Source organism: Pleurodeles waltl, chromosome 2_2 (assembly GCF_031143425.1).
Source record: "Pleurodeles waltl isolate 20211129_DDA chromosome 2_2, aPleWal1.hap1.20221129, whole genome shotgun sequence".
NCBI classification, from domain to species: Eukaryota; Metazoa; Chordata; class Amphibia; order Caudata; family Salamandridae; genus Pleurodeles; species Pleurodeles waltl.
This window is the reverse complement of record NC_090439.1, coordinates 271,683,098-271,710,261: the sequence shown is the minus strand read 5'-3', so window position 1 is coordinate 271,710,261 and position 27,164 is coordinate 271,683,098.

Sequence of the window (27,164 nt, the reverse complement as noted above, 5' to 3'; positions counted from 1 at the left end):
AAAGCCTCCTCCTCTTCGCCTCCAGTTTTATTGCAGCTGCGATCAAAAAGCATCTTCTGTCTTCCTGGGCGTATCCTCCTCTTCGGCCGAGCACGTGTGAGAATTAGGAAGTTGATTCCCATTACGTGCAATCACAGAACAGGTCGTGTTCTGTACGGTAAGGCCATTTATCGCTAAGACACATGGAGTGTTAATGTATAAACCCGAATAAACATACGTGCAAGGTTCGTTTCACTTGGTGTTTTAAGATTGTTGCAGAGCCAACAGCCACTAATCATTAATGCACCATTTTTTGAGTTGCTCGATATTTTGGGTATTGCTGTGGAGTGTATATTGGTTTACGAATCTTTGAAGTCACTAGTGTGAATGATGGTATCATTTGTGTGAAAGCGAGTGCAGTGAACTCATTTGGAAATTGCGGCACAAATCTTGTAATTGAAATAGAATTGGCAGCAGAGATTACAAGAGTTTGGTTTCTTTGCTGAGGATGCCACATATATTTGTCCATAGGAAAAGAAGTTTATGAAAAGTGGTAAATTAATCCCGCTATTTACATATACAAGTCTTCTAGAATTGCTATGAATGAATAGTAAGAATATTCAGAGTTGTACGATTATTTTTTTCTTACAGGTCTCCTTCCCTGCTGACCCCATCCCACACCCTTACCCTCATCACTCCAAGAATATGTGCTATAAGAGCATTCAGATTTGGAGGTATCTGGAGGTGGGCCCTGTTGAGCTTCATACAGACCCCGAGGAAGAGTTGCTCCACCTGACAGTTTGTGGCAGTCATAAATGCTCCTCAAAGTCACACAGTAGAGTCCTCTGACAGGTGAAGCAGGGTTGCAGAGGTTCTCTTGGTGCATTTCAGAATTGCAGCACAGGAGGCTGGGTTCAGTAGTCAGCCTAAACTCTGTGTAGTCGCATGACAAAGTTATTTGGCAGTAGGAGCTGAGTCACTAAGGCAATCTCAACTCTTGGGTCACATTGGAGTTGTAGCAAAATAGGCAGGGATTAACGGTCATCTTCCAGTGTGGAACCAAGGATTACAACAATGGGGGTTATTACAACTTTGGAGGAGGTGTTAATCCGGCCCAAAAGTGACGGTAAAGTGACGGATATACCACCAGCCCTATTACGAGTCCATTATATCCTATGGAACTCGTAATACGTCTGGTGGTATATCCGTCACTTTACCGTCACTTTTGGGCCGGATTAACACCTCCTCCAAAGTTGTAATAACCCCCAATATTTTTAGCTGCAGAAATAGTAGTGTAAGGCACACAGTTCATTGGCAGCAGGAGCAAGCCCTCAAAAGTCATGGCAGAGATGTCAACCTCTCATTGATGTTGACAATTCCTGGTGCTTCGTGTAGTTGACCGAGAGAACTGTAGATGAAAGCCAGGGCACCAAGTCAGCACTTTACAAACTCTCATATACAAGTCTACTTCTTATGGTTGTTCTTCACACCTTGGTCATGACTCCACTTCTCCCCTCTCAGATACTTTCTACTCATACAGAGCCAGTCACTCTCCTTCTGTCTCTGAGCAACCTGAAAGGTCTACAGGGTCTAGACAGAGCTAAAGCTTCTTCTGCAAGTTCAAATGATGTCAGCTCACCTTTGGGAGACTGGCTGTTCGACAGACACCAAAAGGGGTTGCACTTCAGATCTTTGAGTACTCTGTGGAATACTCTATTAATTGGACAAGAAAGAACTGGATTGGATTAGTTTGGGTCCAACTTTCATACTCATTTGCTAGACAGGAGGATTGGATCCACACTCTAGGCCACTGGAGCACATTTTGGATGGTTTACCTATTTTTTCCTGGCAATCATACTAATTTCCTAGAAGAACAGGCAGAGCATTGAGGAGGTGGTTCCATAGTGTCACTGTGTTGACACACTTCAAGTCATTAAGTTAAGATTTGTATCTTTAAGTATCTCAGAAGGCAAAGCCCAAGAAGCACACATTGCCCAGACAATATGGACTCACAGGATATTACATTTCGAGACATCACCAACATATTGGCAGCTATTCAGGCAGAAAATACAACTCTGAGACATGATGATACATTGCTCCAAAAAAACTTAGCCCAAAAAAAGAGAAACCCTGGGTGCTGCCACCCCAGTCTATAGCAAATCCAAACTGGCCCTGAAACCTGCTGGTTTATAGACTGCAGGAGGTGCCCTAGTGGTTTCAAGGGGACAGCAATAGGTTTGGAATCTGTATAAAATAATGCCATTTAAATTTTATTGCCAGACATGTAGCCTTTCCGGATGTTGGAACAAAGGTGGCCTTCATTCTTTCTTACCTACGGAGGGATGCTGTGTTTTGGTCTATTGAATTGGTGGAACAAGACAACCCATTATTTTATAATTTCCGGAACTTTAAATAAGCTATGAGTAGACTATCTGCTTACCATGCCTTTGAACAGGCAGTGAGAATGAGCTAATAAGTCTTAAGCAAGGGTCCTCCTACCTTTTACACTATGGGCCTGATTCCAACTTTGGAGGACGGTGTTAAACCGTCCCAAAAGTGACGGATATACCACCTACCGTATTACGAGTTCCATAGGATATAATGGACTCGTAATACGGTAGGTGGTATATCCGCCACTTTTGGGACGGTTTAACACCGTCCTCCAAAGTTGGAATCAGGCCCTATATCTCTACTTTCAACAGGCTAGTAGTAGAAGCTAATTGGCTGGAGAACTAATGAGTAGCATTCAATGATCTTGAAAACTTAATTTGTCAGATTCTGGGACACACAGAAGATTGTTCAGATTTTATGGATTTAGTGGTGAAATTAAATCACAGGTTGGAAGATCAAACTTGAAAACGAAAGTCACCTTGACCACAAGATGATAATGTTTCAAAACAATACCAGTTGAGAATCTCCAGCCACATCAACAGACACCTGAGAGCCTATGCAGATAGGACCAACCAGAAGTCATTTACCCCAAGATGAGAAAGACACATATAGAAGGTTGAACCAATGCCTTAATGGTGGCAAAACTAAGCACTGCATCAAGAAGTGCCCAACCAGGCCAATTATGGTAAAGAACTCAACCGTCACCTTATTGTTACTGCAGAAAATGAGTCAACTCAGATGGATAAGGGATCGGTGTACAGTGTACAGTTGTGTAAGCTATCATAATTTCTGTAATTCTACTGTCCTTCTCCGGGAGTTCCTGGAAAGTAGAAGCTCTGTTAGGTTCTGGGGCTACTGGAAACTTTATAGATACACAGCAACACTAGGTAGTTTTTCCCTACGCAAGGACAAACCCTATAAGGGATGTAGATTGTAAGGACTTGACTTTGTGCCTTATAAAGTCAAACAAAAAGAAATTACTAATGTAGTGTGATAATTCTTATAAGGAGGAAATCTGCATTGACATCATAGATGCCCCACAGTTTTATATGATCCTAGGTTTACCTTGGCTAGTTAAGCACAATTCCCACTTTAACTGATACACTAGAGTATTTAAGTTAGGATCCAAGTTCTGTGATCATCGCTGTTAAATGGATAAGACATATGGAAAGACCATTCAAGCTCAAGAAGTTCCATGACATAGGAAGAGTATATCAGTTGTTGACATCTATGCAGAGCTGGCAAATGTGTTTGATAAAAAAGGATTACAACTTTTACCCCACACTTGGATTTTGACTGCTGAATTGATTTAGTTCAGTGGAGTTACATGTATGCCCTCACAGAAAAGGAGAATGAGCACCTCCATCAGTATCCGCATGAGTACCTAGAAAATTGGGTTCATTCAACATTCAAAGTCACCCATATCTTTTCTACTATTTTTTGTGCCCCAAAAGGGGGGTGAGTTGCGACACTTTACCATGCTCGCAACTACATCACAGTAAAGAACAGGTACCCCTTATCCCTCATCCTGAGTTTGCTAGAGCAGGTCAAAGATGCCGTAATTCATACCAAACTAGATCTGCGGGGGACAGGATGCTTATCATTTGATGCACGTCCAACAGGGTGATGAGTGAAAGATGGCATTCTGGATGAAGTTTGGGTTGTTTAAATACAAAGTCATGCTTTCTGGGCTCTGTAACGATGCAGCCGCCGTGCAATTTATCATTGATGTGATGTTAAGAGAATTCATAGATGTTTACTACTTAGTTTACATTGACGACATTTTAAATTATTCCGGTCTATCCCAGAACATGTAAAACAGGAATGCACCATTCTCCAATAACTTTGCAAGTACAATTCATACGCCAATGTACAAAAAATGTAATTCCACTCTACAGAGGTGGATTTTCTGCATTACGTGCCCAAACTAACAAGAATTAGGGTGGACCAAAAAGAAGGTGGGTACTGTGGATCAATGGCCATCCTCCACAAATATAAAATAGATCCAAAGTATCCTGGTACTCTCCATTTTTTGGGCCAGTTTACTGACATTGTTTCTAAAATGATCACATCTATAACCCAGCTCCTATGTAAGGGGGTTACATTTCACTGAGACTCAAAGGCAGAACATGACTTTCAGAGCTAAAGAGAAAGTTTTCCATGACCCCCACCTTGGCTCACCCAGATACAACCAGTCTCGATATATTAGAGGTGGATGTTTCACAAACCACTATTGAAGGAATTTTGCCTCAGCGAGATGAGATCACAGGTCAGATTCACCCTAATGCTTTTTATTTCTGAAAACATCTCCCTGCAGAGCAGAACAGAGCTACCCAATTTCAGATAGTGAATTATTGGTGACCAAGGCAGTTTTTGAGGACTGGTGTCAGTAACTTTTAGGGGTAGACACCCTGTTACCATCTACAGAGACCTTATGAATCTGCAGCTCTGTGTTCGCCACATGCTCTTGCAGCACAACAACTGTGATAGACATTATTTGTCACTGACTACAACTTCATTATTACCTATCACCCAGGGATGGAAAATGCCAAGGCAGATGCTATCTCCTGAATAGAGGAGTCAGAAGTCATTGAAATGCAACATTTTCAAGGAGGTGTGCTAACCTCCATCTTCTTAAAGAATCTGTGGGCACACATAGACACTAAGATGCTAAACCAATAGTTAGAAGAGAACAGCAGACTAGTGGATAGAAACAGAAGTTTGAAAACAGAAGGTTGTTTGAACATACCAAGTGAATCCTTACAATTACAAGCTTTGCAATTTTGTCATGAAACCTTGGTAGCTGGACACCCTGATGTTAAAAAAATCTTGCAGTTGATAACAAGGTATTTCTAGTGGCCATCCATGTCCAGTGAAACACAACAATACATTGATGCATGTGCAACATGCTCTCACAGTAAAACTCCTCATGGTCCTCCTTTGGGTTTTTGCACCCAATCCCAGTTCCACCCAACCACAGCACACAGTTTGCTTAGATTTTCTTGCAGAACTTCCCAAAACTAGCCCCAGAAACACTACTGTGTTAACCTGTTGTTTAGCACAGGCTTTTCACCGTAGGGTCCCCGACAAATCCCGCCCCGTCCGTCCTATTTTCAAGGCCCTTGTAGGAGGGGGGTACAGTCATAGTATGTATAAATCTTTCCCACAGCCCGTAGACATAGCCCTTAGAAACCCTGATCGTGGGCGGCATGAACAATCATTGGCCCCTATTGATGCACACACCTTATTGGTTGTTATTTATATCTCAGCCCCCCAGCACTGTGATTCACACACCTTATCGATTAGGAAATATCTTATCCCCCCCACTGTTACATTTAGTTTGGTTGAGATGTACTTTCTCTCATTATGAGATGCAAGCAGTGTGTGTCTGCCATTTCTGATGATACTTCAAGATCTAGTGAAGTCTGTGAAACTCTCGACAGCCATCCTGGGCCCGGTTGTATTTAAACCGTGCCCAAGATTTTACACATGCTTTGCCTTGAAGATCCTGAGCATAAACACTTAACTGCAGCTCTGGGTTTTCACCCCAGTATTTCTGCAATCCCCCTCCACTGGAATCCTGGACTTTGGCTCCCAAAAGAAAAACTACAAGTAGAAAGAAAGAACAAGATTAAGAAAACGCTTACCAACTCCTCATACAACTTCAAGGTAACAATTTGATTACAAACAATTTGATGACAAACATTGTGCAAGTCTAACTCCGAGGTAAGGATTTAACTAAAGACATTGTGCAAGCCTACTACAAGGTAACACATTGGTTATAAATATTACACAAGCCAATTTGAAACACAAGAGGGATCAAAGACTGGAATTGGTGTGAAGTAACACCACAAGAACTGTAAGTTGCAAGACCTATAAATGTAAGTGGAAATATTGGAAGAAATGCTATGTCAAATCGAGAATAATGTAATGCCAAAGTAGAGTGGGAAACAATTGTCTGCGAGTTAGATTGTAACTAACATTGCAAGTGTTATTTTATAGACAGTAACACATGCACCACCCGTAATTGAGAAGGACTCAGAGAAGCCAATCTGACACTTCAATGGTGAAGAGCTGTCTGCCTTTCCAGCTGATCGCAAGAATGCACTATTGAGAGAAGTAACCCACACCACAGGAGGAGTAGGAAGTCCATTGAAGGAACCCAGGGAAACTAAAAAATAGGACTCATTTGTTTTAAGGTTTGACCACACAAACAAATATGGAAAAGATAACAGATCACCTTCTTCCCTGAGCTTTATCCATTTTTTGCTGGGACTCGTACTTATTTCCTAGAAGAACAGGTAGGGCACTGAGGAAGTAGGTTCTTGTTTCTGTGTTGTGAGTAATTAAGGTAAGATTTGCATCGCTAAGTCTGTGAACCGGGTTGGCTACTGGGTGGTGTCTCTTTGATCTGAGTGGTGATTTGGCTAGGGATTCCCAATTCGCTTTGCTGAGGGAGCAATAGGCGTGCCCTTCCAGACAAAGTGGGGAGCCGCGGGGAATACTGGAACTCAACTATTGCCATATACAAAGGGCTGAGTGTTTTTCCAGGACAATATGCACTCCTCATGTGCTGCAAAGACTTGAGGTCTGATTACCACTGAAGCTACTCCTGTATATCCCTCTGAACCTGGGGGGCCCCGAATGCTACCATTATTTTCCATTTGAGGCCTTACACTGCCCAGTCCAAACTACCAATTATTTGCCCCACAATGGGAGGGTCCAGTACCATGAGGAGGGTGCCATGAGCTTTGCCACTCCCTAAAAGGGGCACATCCCATAAAGGAGGACACTATTCTGGCTGCCACTGGCTCCACAAAAGATGCCTGAAGACCAAAATTGACTCATTGGAAGTGTTTCTGGGACTTTTGAGTGATGGCCATTGTGAAATGGCGGACTGTCTAAAACTGGTTAAATTCAGCCTAGGGACACTGGGTCCGATGTCCAGGGTGCGTGCAACTGACCTAAATTTATTAACAGGGAGAATAGAAATATTGGAGACTTGAATCAAGGACCAAGAATGCACAGCCAGGCAAAATAATACAACGGTGAGCCAGAGGGTCCTTCAATGCTTACCTACCTGAAAGACTGGGTGCAAGAGGTGGTCATGTGTGAGGACCTGTCTGAACATTATGCACTTGAGAGAGCGCACATGGTCGTTGCAAAACTTCCTGCCCCGGGGTGCCCCCTGGACTCATGGTCACTCAGCTGATGCACTATCCTGATTGTAGCTTCATACTCCAGCAGGCATGCACTGCCAGTCCCTTCATGGTGGACAACACACATGTATTGTCAAGCACTGACCTGTTTGTCCCACAGAGACACAATGTTGACCAAGGTGCTTGTTCCCAATTTCACCTAAACGTTGCATGCCTCCCACTTAATACACATGATTAGAACTGCAATATCCCGTGGGAAAGGGGCTGGATGAGAGAATGAGAGAGACACTGGAGTCACAGGGCTAGATCTGGATGCCCAGTGATGGTTCTTTAAGAGCAGGTCTTTCCTATGATAAATTACACATCAGTCAAATAGGTAATAGCTCATAACCCATATATACCCTACTATTAAACTATGATGTGCAAGCTAGATGTACCTGTTGGGGTCCCCTTTCCCGCTTTTGATGTCTCTCTCTCTCGTTCTCTCTAAGAATTTTCAGAAACAATGTGGATTACCTGTAATTAAATAAGAGCCTTGAACCTTTAATACTGCCTATAACCACTCCCACTGGGATTACAGATTAGTACCTTGACACCTCAATTAAGCCTACGTAGATGTTCCTTAACATTCAGTGCATATCTTGTGTGTTTCATCTTGATGAGATTTCCCAAGATGCTGAGTCACTCGACTCATAGACATTTACATAGGCAACAGTTATAAGAACAAACTCTCAGGGAATTATATTCCCCAGATATTCATGGGATAATCCTTGTACTGTGCAAGTATTGCAAGGAATGCAGTTCAGTGTTTGAATCAACACTAAAAACAGAGGGTTAATATCAAGGATTACGGTTCACGTTGTATGTTAATCAATAGCATTCAACTTCATGAACAACCAGCTTATCACTGTTACATCACAGCTTAATTTTGAGCATGGCAAAGAGACGCTTCTACTTTGTTTAAGTGCCAAACAGAGAATGTTCTGCATCACCAGCAACAATTTGAAATAATGAGAACGCCACTTTGAACTCAGCAATAAACACTGTATTCTCAGTACATCGTATAGCTAACAATAATAATACTGCAGTAAATTCAGCAATAATAAAGGTATTCACAGTATATCATTTTCATAATATTGGTTCAAAATAAACTCCCTTCTCTGGTATAATGCAATCGACTACAAAAAGCGTTATAGCATCACAAGCGGCGAACACCCCAATGACCGTAAGGCCCAAAGATGTGCCCTTTAAAAAGTGCAATGCATCCTGGAACATTCGCTTAGCAAGTTTCAAGTCAGCAAGTATCAAGTTTTAGCAATAAATGTTCTTCACTTGTGCGCAGTGTGTTACCACCTTTTTAAGGGTTAATTCCCTCAGTCTCTTCTTCTTCGAGATGGTGGACAGAACATGAAGATCAAAAACGGAGGAACAGAGATTCCTTCTCTACAGACGGTGATCTTTACAGCAAGCAATTCACTCAGGCCAGGTGTGGTTTAAATACCTGCTGCATCCAGCCACACCCAATCTGAGTCATAGGGTGCCACACCCAGTCTGAGTCATAGGGATGCTGGAGGTTTGTGCAACACCTGTTCCTAAACAAGCATTGGTCTCTAAAAGCATTAGTTCCAACAAGCGTTGTTCTCTGCAAGCAAGCATTGGTCTCTGTAAACAAGCATTGGTCCCTGCAAAGGCAAATGATCAACTCAGAAGTTTTTTACTGGGCATGTCTGGGTTTGCAGACCCGACATGTATCCATCTTCCCTGATTTTACAAGGACAGTCCAGCAGCAAAAAGTTTCCTTCCTGGCCGTGAAGAGGAGGTTGAGGGAGCTGGGAATCAAATATGCCCTATTATTCCCTGCTAAGCTACGTATTGATTTTTTTGTCTCTGCTGGAGGAGCCATGGCCGTGTCTGTACACATATGACTCCAGTGGCTGCATGCACATAGTCCCCCCTCATGACTACAGGAGTTCTCAGCACAGGGTTTCTCACAGCCTACAGTGTTGTGGAGTGTGGACCACTCAGCAACAAGCCAAAGAGAGCAGGTGAGGTGTTGTGGTGGCAGCAGCAACACTGCTGCAAAATGGAAGCAGCTAAGGGGATTAATGAGCTCAGATGAAGACACACATGCAGCCGCTGACAGTGCCACTAGGTCAGATGCTAGCTTTTTATTACTAAATGTCACACCTGGCACTGCAGATGAAATCATATGACCTCCAGGTAGGTGTTTCTCTAAATGCTTACTGATTCTTGCCAGTGCAGGTTGTTGCAGATTATCATATTTGTCATGACACCAGAACACATGGGGCTTGCTTACCTTACTATACTACCAGGGTCCAGGAATTTGAGATGGATAAGGACTATGGGCTATTAAACACCCTTGACAGTGTCACATGAGTGTCACTCAGCCTGGTTCTGCTGTAACAGCAAGTTATATTGTGAGTTGGACAGTTTGGACAATGTGCTGAATGGATCATCATCATCATGGATGGGAATAGTTGGTGATTTTCTAAAGTGGTTCTTGGTTATTTCTTGTCCTTGCTATCACCTGATGTGGGGATTGCTGTGTATGGTATTTGTATCTGGTTTATAGACAGGGAGGCAGGGTATAGCTCATGGGTTTGGGTGAACAGGACAGACAGTGATGGCTAGCACATGCTCCACTCTCAGGCTACAATCTGGAATGTATGGGGCCCTAATTTCCCTTGTAAGAGATAAAACATCCAGGCTTATATCAGAAGATATAAGGTACAGGTCAACATGCTGCAGGAACCACACTTCACTAAGGCAAAGGGGTTAGCACTACAACAAATGTGGCAGGGTTGTGTTTATTATACATGTTATTCTGCTTTGCCCATGGAGTGTTCATTAGAATCCTGCTGGGGGGGTACCCTTTTTGTGACAACTCAAGATAATAGATCCAGAGGGGTATTACATTGTGCTTGGAGCTAAGCTTGACAGGAGGGATGCTGTGTTCTTAAGCTCTCTGCTCTCAACTCAGACCAAGCAGCCATCACTAGCACCACAACGCTCTACCCTTCTCTGTTACCCTTTGGTGGCTGGGGTTGATTTATCTTTGACAGGTCTTACACTCCTCTATCTACCTAGCCAACACATACAGTGACTAGGACCCTCCAAGATTGGAAGAGGGATAAATGCATGATCTTTTTGTATGGCTAGATGTGCTACTTTGCAGGGGATCATTATTTAATGGTGTAATGCATTCTGAATTCCTTGGCAAAACAAAAACAGACCACAATCCATTCAGTTGGCACTCTACTGGGGACTCCCACTTGGAACTATGCACATGAAGACCCTGTGTTGTGGGATTCTTTGGCAACTGTTAATTGAAATAATTTATTGGAGAATGAGGAGTCCGCCTCTTCCAAACTAAAAGAATGGGAGGCAGTTAAGATGGTGGTTATGGGCCTTTGCATTGATACAGCAACTGGGGGAAATTGTTGTAAGAAATTCACCCAACAGGAGCAATTACTTGACCGACTGGGGGAGGAGGCGCTCGGCCCTCCTGGGTACCAACAGCTGCTGGCAACAAAGGAGACACTACTGGAATTATTGGAGATGCTAAAGGGATATAACTATCGTCAATATATCACTAAAGCCCATGCAGAATGGGACAAGTCTAGCCACCTACTTGCATGCCTTGCTAACCTCTTCCAGCACAGTGAAAAAGTATTATTTATTGTCAAAACTGTTGGAGCTAGGGTATATACCCAGGCAGACATCAATGCAGAGATTTGGGACTAGTACACCTAAATCTGTATGGCTCCCTGGACCCAGACCCCCAGGCATTACAAACTTATATCCTGAATGTTTGGACTGCAAGAATGGAATGTGAGAAGAATATTCAGGTGCAGGAGAGCTATTAAGTACTTGGCCTGAGGTAAGACTTCTTGAACAGATGGTTTGCCAATGTGTTTTATCTATTATATAGTGACATTCTGGCCCCCAGGTTAACCAAGATCTATGAATCCACATGGGACCAGGGAACTCTCCCTTCCACCATACTAGAGGCCTTACTGGTACCACTCCTGAAACCAGGGAAAGAGGAAGACCTAGTTTCCTTCTATAGACCACTTATTATCCTCAACGTGGATTTTAATATCTTTAGGGAAATCACGGTCACCAGAATACCAACCCTCGTCAGGGCCTCATACACCAGAATTCGTCTAGGTTCATCCTGACCTGCAAAACAACCTCAAATGCAAGACAACTGACAAACATCTTCACTCTCTCCGTATGACCTGTCCTAAGGCTATGGTGATGACAGTGGACATGGAAAAAGCCTTTCTTCTCTCAAATGGGAATATTTATAAACTGTCATGACTTGCATGGGATTGCTACATGGACCAAACTCCTCTGCACTGACCTTGTCACCAGAGTGAAGACTGGAGGCTTCATCTTGGAAGTTTCTCCCACTGAAAGACGTATTAAACAGAGCTGTCCCCTATCATTGCCACTTTTTGCCTTGGCTGTCGAGACTCTCTCTCTCACCCTTCGGCAAGGCCAGTCCTACTGAGGGGTCAAGGGTTCATTTTGCACCTTGCTTGGACACACATTTTTTAGCTTTGGCTTAGGCCTGTGGCCCGTGCCCTTTTACCTACATGTCTGCTCTCATTTCATTTATGAATTTTAGTCAGCCTGCTTTTCAGCTGGAATGTAAATTTTTCCTAATCAGCTGTGATTCTGCAAAAACGCTTTTATTATTTCTGTGAAGCACATTTCCACATGTACCTCTGCCCAAGGCTGACAAGAACAGTACATGATTATCCAGTTAGTATGCCACCCCAAAGAGTACGTAAACAGTCTGACTCTTAGGCATATGCCCAAGTCAGGACTATTTCACAGAACAGAAATATGTTTCTTATAAAAACATTGTACAGGCCAAGGAAAAGGAGGGAGGTCATTCCAGCCAGGACATCCATCCACCCTGTATGCTGTTTCACTCCTGACTTCAGCACTGTCTCTAGAAACAGCCACGGAGAGGGTAGACAGACCCCTGTCAATCAATCAATCAATCGGAATTTATAAAGCACAGGTAATCACCCGATAGGGTATCCAGGCACTTGCAGGTCCCAGAGACTTACTTGAACAGCCATGTTGTGAGGGATATTGAGAATTCTGGAAGTGAGGTGTTGGTTTGGACATGTGTGGGGAGGCTGTTCCAGGTTTTTGCTGTGATGTGAGAGGAGCGTACTTCTCTTCTGCTTCGGTGAATGCATGCACTATGAAAGGGAGGCAGAGAGTAGTCTTCTTGACAGTTGGTGGAAGTTCATGCTGTGGTTAATGTTTGTTGGGTTCTTGGTTGTGTAAAGCATTGGGTGTGATGTCGGTCTGGCTATGGTGTTCTGTATGGTCTGAAGTCTCTGTAGGAGGTGTGCAGTGATTCCTACAGAGAAGGTGTTGCAAAAGTCCAGTTGGCTAGTGATGAGGGGCTGTGTCACAGTGTGTCTTGTGTGTTGGGGTAGCCACTTGAAGATCACACATAACATGCACAAAATGAGGAAGCAGGTGGAGGAGACGACATTGATCTGTGATTTCATTGGGATCTTGCTGTTAATTATGATTCTGAGGTTTCTGGTGTGGTCAGAGGGAGTGGGTGTGGGTCCTAGGTCTGACGGCCACCAGGAGTCATTCCATGTGTTGCTGCTCTTGCCAAAGATACTTCTGTCTCGTCTGTGTTCAGCTGAAGGCAGTTGTTCTTCATCCAGTCAGTGACGCTTGTATGCATCTGTGGAAGTTGGTTCTGGTGGTGGATTTGTTGTCTGTGAGTGAGAGGAGGATTTGGGTGTCCTCTGTGTAGGAAATTATGTTGAGAGCGTGAGATCTGATGAGGTTGGTTGACCACCAGGGTCATATATGCTTTGAAGCTTGTGGGGCTGAGGGATGAGCCCTGGGGGTCACTGCAGGTGATCTCCTTGGGTTCAGAGGTGAAAGGTGAAGGTGGATCATCTGTGTTCTTCCAGTGAGGAGGGAGGTGATCTATCTGAGTGCGTCCTCTTGGATGCCGATATGGTGGAGATTTTCGGTCAGCTTGTGGTGGGATACAGTGTCAAAGGCTGCTGAAAGGTCGAGAAAGATCAAAGCTGCTATTTCTTCCTGGTTGAGGAGGGTTCGGATGTCATTGGTGGCTGCAATCAGGGCACTTTTTGTGCAGTGATTGCTGTGGAAACCGAATTGAGGGGTGTTGAGTAGCTGGTTCTACTCCAGGTATGTTATGAGTTGCTTGTTGATGATCTTTTCCAGTACCTTCAATGGGAATGGGAACAAGGAGCTTGGCCAGTATGTTTTGGGTTCGCAGGGGTCAGCTGAGGCTTTTTTGGGTAGTGGTCTGACTTCGTGTTTCCAGGCATTGGGAAATATTGCGGTGATGAAATAGGTATTGAGCAGGGTGGTGAGTTCCTGGCCGATCCATGGGTTTCCAAGGTTGAAGATATGGCATGGGCATGGAGCTTTGGGTGCTCCCGAGTGGAAGGAATTCCTGGTGTAGGTGATGTCCTGGATGGAGATTATGTTTCAGGTGGTCAGAGTGTGGTTCGTGTCAATTATAGTGGTGGCATATCTGTTGAGGGGGTTCATAGGTGTGGTTTGGGGTTCAAAGTTTCTGTATATGGTTATGATCTTGCCATGAAAGTAGTGGGCAAGGTTGTTGCATCCTGTGAGGGTGTGATGTTGTTTTCGCTGGCAGCCAGGTTTCAGAATTCCTTAAAAAGTTCCTAGGTGTTGTTGGTGCTGGTTTTGATGCGTATGGCAAGGCCTGTTTTCTTTGTTGCCCTCAGAAGGCGGTAGTAGAGGTTGAGGGAGGTCTTGAAGGCTGCTCTGTCTGATGTGTCCTTGCTGGTGGGCCATCTCCTCTCCAGTTGTTTGTTGTCTTGTTTTGCTGTTCTGAGTTCCTGGGTGTATCAGCTGACCTTTTTTCAGGATTTTCTCTGGATTTTGCTCACCCTCACAAGAGTTGGTCATGGGTACCCCCGCATGCACCACATGGCTGCAAATAATTCTCCATCCAATGTGCAAATCACAAAGCACTGCACCAAATATCCTTGTTGACACTTTTAAAAATGACACTTCAGAGAACACACTTCAAAAGCCCCTATGACAGGGACCTCCACTAATGGTTGTGTCCATTTTACACTCAAGAGAGGGTGGGAGGGGATTGAGGAATTGTGCTGGGGTTAGCACATGGCACCATTGGTGACCTCTTCAAGAACGACACACTCAGGGCCATACAGGAACTTCGCAAAACATTTCAGCCCTCCCTCCACCACCATTTCTTATTATATGGGGCAATCAGGGTCACAATCTAGGCATATTGGCATAAAGGGACAGACGAGCCACAGATCTAGGAAGCCTTACAGATCATATGCACCACAACTGGTTCAATCAAAGTCATCACTTTACAAAGCGCTCCTGCGATAAGCTAAGGGAAACCTGGGAGACTTACCAGAGAGATGCATGACAGACATGGAGCTCTCGATCTTGGATAGGGATTGAGTCTCTATTTTGGAATGCACCCTATGCACATCAAGGAACGCTTAGTTTAAACTCATCGAATACTATTTCTTACAAAGAGTGTACCTCACAACTAAACAAATAAAACTGATGTTCCCTAGGGAACAAACAGCGTGTCTGAAATGTAACAAGATGGATGCTGATTTTTAGCTTATGGTTTGGTTTTTCCCTGCCCTCTTCCAGTCCTGGGAAATGGTTGTTCAATACATTGTGACAGTCACAGTCCGCCACATTCTCAAACCATTGTCCTATTGTTTGTTAGGGCGTTTCCCTCGGCCCAGGATAAAAGCCATAACATCTAAATTTATTGACTTGCCACTGATACTGGCTCGTCACCAAATAGTGACCTCCTGGAAAGACTATCCAAGGCCCTGCCCTGCAGCACTGGAATGCTGAAGTAATGAAATGGACAGACTGTAAAGAATCATCTCTTCAGAGGGAGGTGGTGTGTGACATGAGGGCTGCAAAGCATGCACAAGTTTGGTGTACCGTATTGCTGGATAGCCCCATAATAGATGGCATGGTAAGATTTATCTCCCCATCTCAGAGAGCAAGGAGAGTAGTGAAGACGAAATTAGATCCCGCTTGGGAGGGGATTAGCCCTTGGCCACCCACCTTGGTCTTGCCTCCCCTGATCCTCCATGGGCTGCACTCGACACCAAAGCAGTGTATCTATAAACTTTATAACCCTTGGCGAGACTACACTTAGCACCTTTGGCATCACCCCAGTAGGATAAATACAGTTCTAGATACATTTTTCCTCCTTATGCTTTTGTTACTTTGTTACAGTATTGTTTGTGTTGGACATTATTGCACAAGTCCGTAGGTATTCACATGCTCCTTTGACTGCAACCACCTATACTCTAACCTTACTAGGCCAATTCACTACTGGAAACATCTCACACATAGTTGGTGGAAAAGTGACTGCACCTATAATGGTAATAATTCTTGTCTGACCCATTGTATGCAACATGAATTGAGACATAAGCGTATGATGTCACTGTTATACTTATTGCAATTGTCTTGTAAAAGAATAAAAAAATATGTTTAAAAAGAACAGTGGCACTTTACATAAGTAAGCCAGTGGGTGCACTCCTCTCACATAAAAATAATCTACCAGGATTATAAATGCTCAAAAATCAATATGCTGCTACCACTGTTGTATGTCAACAGCCCAAGACATGGACTGCGGACTTATGTTACTGCAAAAGGTACACTTGTTGTGCCCTCCTAGACCACAGAACTGGCTTGTATCTTGTCTATACTATTGACAGGCCTAGGCTTCAGCTCACAAGCTAGAGTAGCATGCTAGTTGGACCAATCATAACACCAGGACACCAGATCCACATCTATATTCGAGCACTCAGGGGTGGGGTAAAAGCCTATATACTATGCAGGCGACATTCCAATCTAAACACTGTCATTCTTTTAAAACTGATAATAATTTTGAGTAGCTGAGAATGCTTTTCCTTTGCAAGGAGTAGATCTTCTTACAGAAAAAGGTTGAAGGCCCATGCTGTAAGACCTGGGTGCTTGATTGATAGCTGGCTGGTATTGGAAATCATACGTTTTGTGGTACATGTCCTGATTTGTTGTCTGGGGGGTTATAAGCAGATGCCTCACCGAAGAAGAAACTTTCAATGTTGAACTTATCATTTCTTGCACACGTCTGAGGATTTACCTCTATGATCCGTCCAATTCGAGGGGAGGTAGAAGGGGGAGGGAAAGGAAGGATTGAATTTCATAACCAGACTCCTATGAAAATTTCTCAAAATCTCTCAGTGAACCTGTAAGAAAGGAATCAAGTGAATATGCAAAACGGATTTTAAGAGGAGACAGTTTGCACTGCAAACGTCACCCTGCGAGTGGCATGGAATGAATTTGCAACGGGCGTCACTTTTTCAATTCTCTCTCAAGGCTTTTTAAATCTTTCATTTATGGCAGTCCTTCCTTGAAAGTGTCATGTCTGCATCAATTTACCTGTCCACTTCTTGTCACAAATTAGTATGTAATAACAGATGGTAAAAGTAGCCTACACTCATCTCAAATCATCGGGCAGACTTGGTAAGTGCAAACCTCCTTAAGATAAACAGAAAAGATAAATTCTCGTACAGATTAATTCTTTTCCTCGGAAGGATGGGGAGTGGAACATGAAAGTGACGACCAACAGGGGAGAAAGGTTGTGATGAGATTGCTTTTTTCACATGAAGAATAAAAGTTTTACCCGCTTGACACCGTGTAAAATGTTCAAATATCCAGGGTCTATTGTACAAAGAAATGGCTTACAGATGATTGCATGGGCCACACAGCAGTTGCATTTTCTGCCTGCGGTAAAGATATTGACGATTTTTTCCTATTCACAAAGGACGCTTTAAATGTGCACACACTGTACTGAAGGGCCCAGGGGTCTGAGCCTAAGCTCTGTCCATCATGCATTTCCAAACAGTGGAAAAGAAGGAAGGATATATTTCCACAAAACAGGCAAGATATATAAAATTCACCAGGGATTGGCAGAGGGTCTCATTATAAAGCCTGAAGAATAATGATTGAGAGACATAAGGACAGCTCCAGAGGCAAAATACACATCAACCTTCCCTGCATCTGGCCCTGGGCAAGCACACTGACTTACTACAAAGAAAAGCATCCGCAACTAACGTTTCTGTGATACATGGGGGTGGACAAACTATCTATAAAATCCCCTCACTCATTTTCTTTGGGAATCATGTACTAAAAATGCATTCAGTAAAAGTGGTTACAGTTTGTGCACCGACATTTACCAAATGCATTGGCATTTTGCCAACTGACCTATGTGCTAAGAGGTCTGTTCACAAAATATCAAATTGTAGTGGGGCACAATTTGACCGACCTCAATATTAATAATAATGATGTCAGTCGCATAGTGCTATCCATTATGATTCATTGCCTTCAGAGGGATGGTAGAGCAAGGAACAATGGTCCATGGTCACAGAAGTATACCCAGATTCTAAAAAGTCAATCGATAATTTGTATCAAAGGAAAAACAACCAGAGCAGTGAGTACCAGAGTGAAACAAAGGGTCTAATTTACAATGTAATGGCGCAGCACGGTGCAGCAAGCAATTTTGCTGCGCCGAGCTGCCATTTCCAGAATGCAGGTAAGTGCCATTTTTACAAACATATGGCCCATCCCTGTGTTCTCCCCTGTGCTGCTGCTAAGTTAGCAGCCTAGTGTCAACGCAGACAGCCTTGCACTATGGTGCAAGGGTGTGTGTGTTGTAGGGATGATTGTTTTTGTGCAGGATGAGACACCTTCCTGCACAAAAACAATAATTAGTGAAATTTTGCTCCTTCTATGTGTGCTGCAGAATGCAGCACACATAGAAAGAGCACAAATTGAGGAAAATAAAAGTATTTCCACTCATTACACCACTCTAATGCCACCCTGGGGCGGCGTTTGAATTTGGCCCTCCCTCAGATTTACATTTCTTTGTAAATCTGGGGCAGTGTCAAAAAGCAATTGGTGTTGCATTAAAACACCCACAGCAACACCCACTGCACGCCCCTTTGCTGCAGAAAACTGCATTGGGCAGCCCAAAGTTACAAGGCCGCATTAAGTCACGGCAAGTGGCTTAGCGTCACTTTGTAAATATGGTGCAGGGCACAACGGCATTGGAGAGTCACATAAAGTGACATTCCTGGGGCGCTAGGGGCTTGTAAATGAGCCCCAAAGTGCTTGGTGCTCTTTCATAAGTGGTGCACAGGTGATGAACGTGATCATCTTCTGTATCAAAATAACGAAAACAGCGCAGCCTGTAACAATGAATAATAACTTCTAAAACAGGTCTGTAGTTTGGCTAAACTACAGACTTCAATCCTTCTCTAATTCTGGGATCATCCACAGGAATCTAAATACTCATGAGCCAGAAATGTATTTTTGAAGGCACTGACAAGGGAAATAACTTCCCATCAGATTTCAGTGGAAAAAATGCGTCCATCAGAATAACCTTAAAGTTTCAATGTTCCGAGGCCACTCAGTGGAGCGCCTTTGAATACCAGCAGGGGAGTTCACAAAGGGAAATAAGTAGAAGGACAATGATGGTGGAAAATTCCTACCAGCCAAAACAGATGAGCTGTAAGGGATACAACTGCAATAGTTTGAAGTTGCCAGGACGCTGACTGCAAGGAATTGCCACACTGACGTATAGTCCGTAGCATATAGACCAACAATAGCTGTAACTGTGCTATTAAGCGTGCCCAGCTTAAGCCCAGTTGATCGATGTGGGGAGCAGCCTGCCTTGTGGGATAGGTTTCATGTTTGCAATGACTTACCTTAACAAGTGACATACATATATTAGTCTGTGAGCCCCAGAGACATAACTGGATGAAAGCAGTCTGGACAGAAACACTGGGCTGAGAGTGCTGCGCCTGTAGATATAACAGCTTTCATACTGACTGATCGTGCTCTGGGCATTGCTACAACAGTTAAAGGGTGAGAGAGAAATAGGGGTGTGTTTGAACTTGTAGTTCAGTAAAAAAATACTGAGGGCCCGATTTATTACAGTACAGAGAAATCATCACACCTGTGAGTGATGCGATCTGGCCAATTCTCTGTTCTTTCAGGTTGCATTAGTCACAAAGATTCACAAAATTCATGCATTTCCATTACTCATGGGGTCGGATTGGTTCTGTGAATCCTTGCTAACAGCTGTACATGCAGAAGAGCAAGCCTGCGGGATGGACAGAACACAATGTGCCATTATTGCAGCATGGTTCCTAAAGGGTAAATGGACAAGGGTTACAATGCCGAAACAAAAGTGACACTTTGTAAAAGGCATATGTTGGACCTCATTACAAAAACTGATATACTGCTGTCAGAAATACACCACCCAGTAATTACCTATAACACAGAATACAGTAATTTTGGGTACAGGATTCCCTCACTATTAGGAGTTCAGAAGCTCAGAATGAGGGACAATCTTGGAAATCAGTTTGTACACTGACTTTCACAGTTGTTTCCCTCTTTGTTGCCACTTTCCCCATTTATATTTATCCAAGGGTTTTTCTACCAAAGTGTGAGAGAAGAAAGAAACAGATGCCTAGATTTTCCAACAAACTGTGGTATCCTGCTTGAATCAGAATTAAAATGGGACTTGTAATGAGCTGCCATGGTCAAACATGTTCACTGGGAAATTGTCTTCTCTCCCCAATGCTCTCAGCTGTCATTAAGACACTAGAAGCTGCTCCTGACGGATCTTCTACATTGCCAATGGATACCAAATGGCAAGCACAGTCAATAAACTTTCAATACTTTGGGATTAGTGAAAATATCAAAATTCACCATATAAGTCTTCCTTGAAAAATTGCACCCCTCTTCCGTTTTTATATGCAAGGAATAATATTTTTTACATTGGAAGTCACAATGTTTGTGTCCTAAATTGGCAGTTGAGTATATTGTGTTTGGAGTTTTCATCTTGCAAGCCTATCACTTTAAGGAGACAACAATGGCTTTGCAATTAATTGTCAGCTTTAAAAGTAGGGACAATAATGACAAATAAAGAAATCAAAGCAACTTACCTCTTGACTCCCTGTATTGGGTAAAGCTTTTGATCGGTTTCTATTTGATAACATAAGGGGCAAGGCCATATCTGAGTGCTGGTTTTGTGCAGCTTGTGAAAGTCAGTAGAGCTACAACTCACCGTGATAGGGACAACACAAACAACTACGACTTCAAAAATCAGTTCTCTATGTGAATATTCACTGGTAATTGTCAGAGTTTGAGAATAGCAAGTGAAATGAGAAGTATTAATTTTGTTCATTAGGACTTATGTAATTCCGACTGTCTCAAGTTACTATCTGTTTTAGAAAACAGTGGAGAACACATAACTCTGTTACTAAGAGTTTCATGTGAGTAAACAATGCTTCCATGAAAGGAATTTAGACGTGGCAGGAGGTGCAACTTGTTCCCATGACTTTGCATGTAGCACGGCTATCAATGACCTTGTTCTGCTGGAATCAAGGGTTTTTGCAGTGAATGACACGTACCTAATTTAAACAGACTTGAGTTGGTTTTCTGTTGATCTCAATTATTGCCTTTCCCTTACGCCCTCAGTTATTACTAGGATGCTGTCGGCAGGCTAACAGAGGGGCAAGTGTTCAACTGTCTTATATGGTAGATGAAGGGACAATATGGCACTCTTCAGGTACTCTAGGCATCAGAGTCAATGCCCACGGATGTCTTAGTGGAACTCATCAAGCCCAAATCTTATCGAGTAATCCCTGACGACATGGAAATTGTTTTGAAAAATGAGTGGTTTTTTTTTTTAGTTTACTGTGTAGAAACTAGGATTTATCTTCAGTATATATGTGTTTTTAAAAGAAGCCTTATATGGCATGCAAGTAGTCATCTGGTTGAAACCTACGACAGTTTTTTGATGACTAGATCTATTTATTGTACATTTTGAAATTAAAGTGCATTTTTATTATTGTCACTACTGATGTTAATTTCAAAGGACATTTTTATGATCAGAGGCAGACACTAAGGGCCATATTTATACTTTTTGACGCAAAACTGCGCTAACGCAGTTTTGCGTCAAAAAAATTAGCGCCGGCTAACGCCATTCTGAAGCACCATGCGGGTGCCGTATTTATTCAATGACGTTAGCCGGCGTTAGCCGCCGGCGCTGCCTGGTGTGCGTGAAAAAACATGACGTACACCAGGCAGCGCCGCCGTAGGGGAATATGGAGCTTGGGCGCCCAAAAATGGGGCAAGTCAGGCTGAGGCAAAATTTTCGCCTCAACCCGATTTGCGCCATTTTTTTCGACTCCCAACCCCCATTGAAATGACTCCTGTCTTAGCAAAGACAGGAGTCATGCCCCCTTGCCCAATGGCCATGCCCAGGGGACTTCTGTCCCCTGGGCATGGTCATTGGGCTTAGTGGCATGTAGGGGGGCACAAATCAGGCCCCCCATGCCACAAAAAAAAAAAAAAAAAAAATACTTACCTGAACTTACCTTAAGTTCCCTGGGATGGGTCCCTCCATCCTTGGGTGTCCTCCTGGGGTGGGCATGGGTGGCAGGGGGTGTCCCTGGGGGCATGGGAGGGCACCTCTGGGCTCCTTCCGAGCACACAGGTCCCTTAACGCCTGCCTTGTCCAGGCGCTAAAAAGCGGTGCAAAAGCGGCTGGACGTCATTTTTTTTGACCCGCCCACTCCTGGGCGTGAATTTTGCCCGGGAGTGTAAATACGGCGCACATGCCTCGGAGTCACTTTTTTACACAGGAACGCCTACCTTGCATATCATTAACGCAAAGTAGGTGTCCACGCAAAAAAATGACGCAAACTCCATGGACTTTGGCGCTAGACGCGTCTAACGCCAAAGTATAAATATGGAGTTAGTTTTGCGTCGGAATTGCGTCAAAAAAAACGATGCAATTCCGGCGCAAACAGAGTATAAATATGCCCCTAATTTCCCTGTGGTCAATCGGAAATTAATTTCTTCTTGGAGGCGCATTCAGATTTCAGAGGGCACTGTAATAAGGCAATGGCACCACTAGCAGCTTGCAATCATGTATTACAGGTTCTAGTGCTGCCTTGGATGAGCAAGCGAGGCAGTGGAGAGACAGGGCAAGCCGCCCCATCCGCCTTACATGTTCTTGAAAGAGAAGAGGCCACGCACTCTAGCACAATCACCTCCCTCTCCGACAAGTGGGGCTGTGCACACCAAGACAGTTGCCGCTTCAGACTCTGAAGAAGGAGATTCCCTCAAACACAGGGTCACCCTTTAGGTGAAGCCTTTCAGCCAAGGCAAGCTTGCACTATGACTCATCAGGTTGCTGGGCCTTCTGGCACAGAAAGAGCCATAGACACCTGCCAGCTGTCTGCCACTGCCTCTGAAAGAGGAAAGGCCACACCCCTTAACGCAGATTCTCAGGAAGGAGAGCCTGCTAATGTTGGTGTCCCACTGATTATATGGCAACATTTGCCTCCAACTGGGCACATTAAAAGCAAATGGAAACTCACCTCTGGCTTCCATGCACTCTTAAAGAAACTTAACTATAGAACTCCTCACGGACTTGCATAATCCTTATAAATTCTGTTTGGCCGCAGGGGGATACATTATCCATATCTTAAGTTGACCTGGTGCTAGGCTTTCAAAAAGAAAGAATCAACACAGTATTTACCTTTAGCATTAAGAATTTGTTTTTTAAAAATAGCTAAAAATGCTTTCTCTTTTGACATTAGAATATTTTTGAATGAGTACGTGTTGGAGACCTCTAGAATTATGTAAAATGAAAGAAGGAGGTTCATCTACAGATGTTGATCATACTTTGCTATTAATTATATGAAGTCACAGTTATGATAATTCTATGAGATTGTCAGCTGCAATCAGGAAAAAAATTAATTCTAATTTCAACAATGTGTTAGCTGTGGTGTACAAGGCCAATTAGTATCCAAGCAACATTATCTTATCATTGACGGGCCAAACATACTTGCAGAGGCATTAATGCTTACAACTCACCACTTGTTGAGACGGGAAAGTTGCCTGCTTGTACATAGGCATGTACCGTGCCCTGAGGCACCCAACTGCAAGGTGAATATGCTATCCTGACTGTTTGCTGGACCAGGTAACATGTCAATCTAGCATGCTGAATTGAGAAAATCAGTAAAAAGCCCAGCCATGTCAATTATTGACAAAAGGATTGGTCTGCTTGTCACTTACATTCTAGCAAACTCACTGCAGCAAAGGCCTCAAAACATTTGACACATAACTCTCATGGTTTTAGAAATCTATTTACACCCTCTGCTAGCTGGCATCTTCTTTGAAATAAGGAGCATCATGTGGGAGCCAATCAACTATCGTATCCCACAGTATTCACCTCCCCAAAACAAGACAGTCAGAAAACTAGAGAAGAAGCAACGGCCGACTAGAGAAAATGCAGTGTGATGCAAACAACTTGAAAAAGAAGATGAAAAGTTCAAGACGACAGGCCGTTCATTGCTGAGTCTACAGAGAGCAGAATTCCATCTCATTAGCAGCCCTCAGGCTCTGTCCACCCTCCACTTCAGAAAAGTGCTCATGACATGATTACCCAACTTCTCGCTCACTATAGGACAAACAGGTGGTTAGCACAAAGCTCCTTCCTTTACCCAGAGCCATCCTACTAACCTTTCCCCTGCACATTTCTCAAGTCTCTTTCCCACCCCAACACCATCCCATCTTTTACAGAATGCAAAACGCCTTTGCTTCATAGCTTGCTATGTAAGTCCACTTGCGTGCATACATAAGGAGGGCTCTTCCTAGTCTCTGTTTCTTTCTCCCTGCTCTTTCCCACTTTTTACTCGCTATCTCTTAATGAAATTTCCCCTCTGTCACTCGCAATCCTTACTTTTACTAGTTTTCACTCATTAACATTAATTCTCACTCAAACCTTTTCTGGTTTTATTAGGTACGCTTTTACTAATTACTTTTGGTACATGAAAAACAAGGGAAATGTGTGAATTAGCAGGATAAAAGTGCAGTATGATGGCTTTGTTATGATGTGCGTGTTAGTTTATTGTTGGGCTGACACTTTCCCTGCATGAGTTGTTTGTTGGTATTACCCTGTTACGTGATCGCACATTGGTCACGACTGTGTCGAGGTAACCGAGGGAATAAATGTATCTGTTTTCCCCACAGGAAGGGCATATTGTGGGAAGGATGTTATGTTGTGCACTTTAGTTTACTGTTGGTCCCCACCCACTGCCACTTTCTCTGCAGGGGTCATTTGTTGGAATTACCCTTTTACGTGATCGCACATTGGTCACGACCGTGACGAGGTAACCCGAGGGAATAAAGGTATCTGTTTTTCCCACATGAAGGGCAGCTTACAACCAAGCAATACAGTGTCTGTCAACCATTTTTCTATGCGCCCGTTTCTTTCCCCCTGCACACACAACAACTAATGATGAGGGGGACCCGCTGCCACCGTGACCACAGCCGACACGGTCTGCCTGCAGGCTGTGTGCGCAGCACCATGTTTAACCCATTGCACCTCCCATATGTCTTTGCATCTGTCCAGCTTTCCGTGGCCTCCCCAGTTCCTCGACGGCCAGCCTCCGATGCTGAACATCTCCCCTGTGGTTGATGAAGCTGAGATGAAGGTTTTACATTTATTTGCGCATAAACGTAGTGTGAAATAATCATGTGTGACTTTAACTGAACTAATAAAGATTGTACGGGGACAAAATGTGCCCTCAGAGTAGTTTGCCAACATTTATAAGCGTGCTTTATATAACGTGGTGTATTAGAATTGCACTAATCCGACATAATCATAAACGTGTGCTATGATTTGCTTGTTTGAAATGTTTAGCTTAGCATAACTCTAGCGGAGGCTTCGGCCTAGTTGCCTGGTCTCACGGTTTAGATGCTCGTATTTTTCCAATGTGCTAATAAACGTGTATTTTTGCTTGAAGCTGTACTTTTCCACTGAGATCGTTCACATGCTTATCTTAAGGTTTCTCTTTGCTCCAAGGTCAATCTGCAGGTGCGGACAATGGAAGCTCTGAAAGTGAGTTAATTGGTATAAAATGTTGCAACTTGCGTACCCGTCTCCAAGGATAATGTATGCTTAAGTAAAAGCTTGAGAACTGTTGTTTTTGATTGGACAATTTGAAGCCAAACTATGAACCCTCCAATGGAAGACCCTACTGGATTTGAACTGTTGTCTATTTAAACCAGGTGCACGAGAGGAAAACAGCCATTACAGCTATTACCAGCCCGATACCCGCCATTTTGTAGGACATTGCAGCTATTATGGCCCACCTTGCTGCGACGCCATTTTGAAAGAAACTTTGATGCTTTCTCTAATCGAGAGAAAGAGACTTTAAATGATTCTTGCCCTAGAGACTTTAACTTTGATCCCTTTGCATGAAGTAGTAGTTTTATCTTGCCGCCGTGAGGCAATTGCCCCGTCCACCTTGCCCCTTTGCCCCGTCCCATGCTGATCGAGAAACTGTACCTGTGAGACGAAGACTTCCTTGAATGCTGATCGTAATTGGTAAATATGAAAGGAAATTGTAAAATTGCATTGTGTTTCTTTTAGGTAACCAACTGCTGATTTTGATAAGATCCCTAGTTAGGAGTTTTCCAAATTTATGTTGCTAAATTGTTTTGGCATGAAGTCCCACATGCCGATGCTAATTTGTGGTTAGATGAGGATTCTTTTTGTTGCACGATGCAATTTGAGACCTGGTTATGCTGACTAAATGTATGCAATAAGTTCATTACAGATTATAGTATTAGTGATTTGAATTGCTATTATCGAATGCCTTGTTATTCAAATGCTGCATAGATTGCACCTGTTTCGCCGCTATGGACAGCTATTAATGTTCATTTACGTTTATCATTTGGTGTTGAGACACATCTATATCGTGCTAGCTTTGTTAATATAGGGAAATAAATTCACTAACTTTGAATAAACGGGTGTGGTTATTCCTGACTGAAAGGTCAGGGTTCGCCGAAATGTATTCTGGATTAATTGTTAAGTGTTATGTTGATCAGGGTATTGCTTATGTTCGTTATTGATTACTGATTTGATAAAATTGACTGGTCTCGGGTGAAGAGAGTCCCACTTAGCCAAAAGATTCATCGGCCTAAAGAGCGTCCAAAGTACGGGTAAATTATCTGTACGGAACGCTCTATCAGTAGATGGTAGCAGAGGACGGTTTCGCCTTTTGGGACTCCGTACCGTTAAAGTACATGGTGTTGAATTAACGGTTTTGACTTTTTGAGATCCCACTCGAGAAGTTGAATTAAATTTTTCTTGGGTAAAATAGATTGACAGAATGATGATGGGCTAAGTCCACCGCGACTTTCCCGGGATCTCGGAGCTTGCGAATGGAGACAACGGAGATGTGGAATAGGCGTTGGCGGTACTAGTGATGGTATGAGTGAAGTTAGGATTTTGCGCTTGCACAGCTTATTGCCGCAGATTGTGTGAAAAGGTTGCGAGGATTTTAGAAAATAGCGGAGGTGCGACTCCGAGTGTAGAAGTAGGGAAGTCGTCGAACTTCATAGAAAATAGCGGAGGGGCGACTCCGAGTGTGAGAGTAGGGAAGTCGTCGAACTTCATGTGCGTGTGGCGCTTTG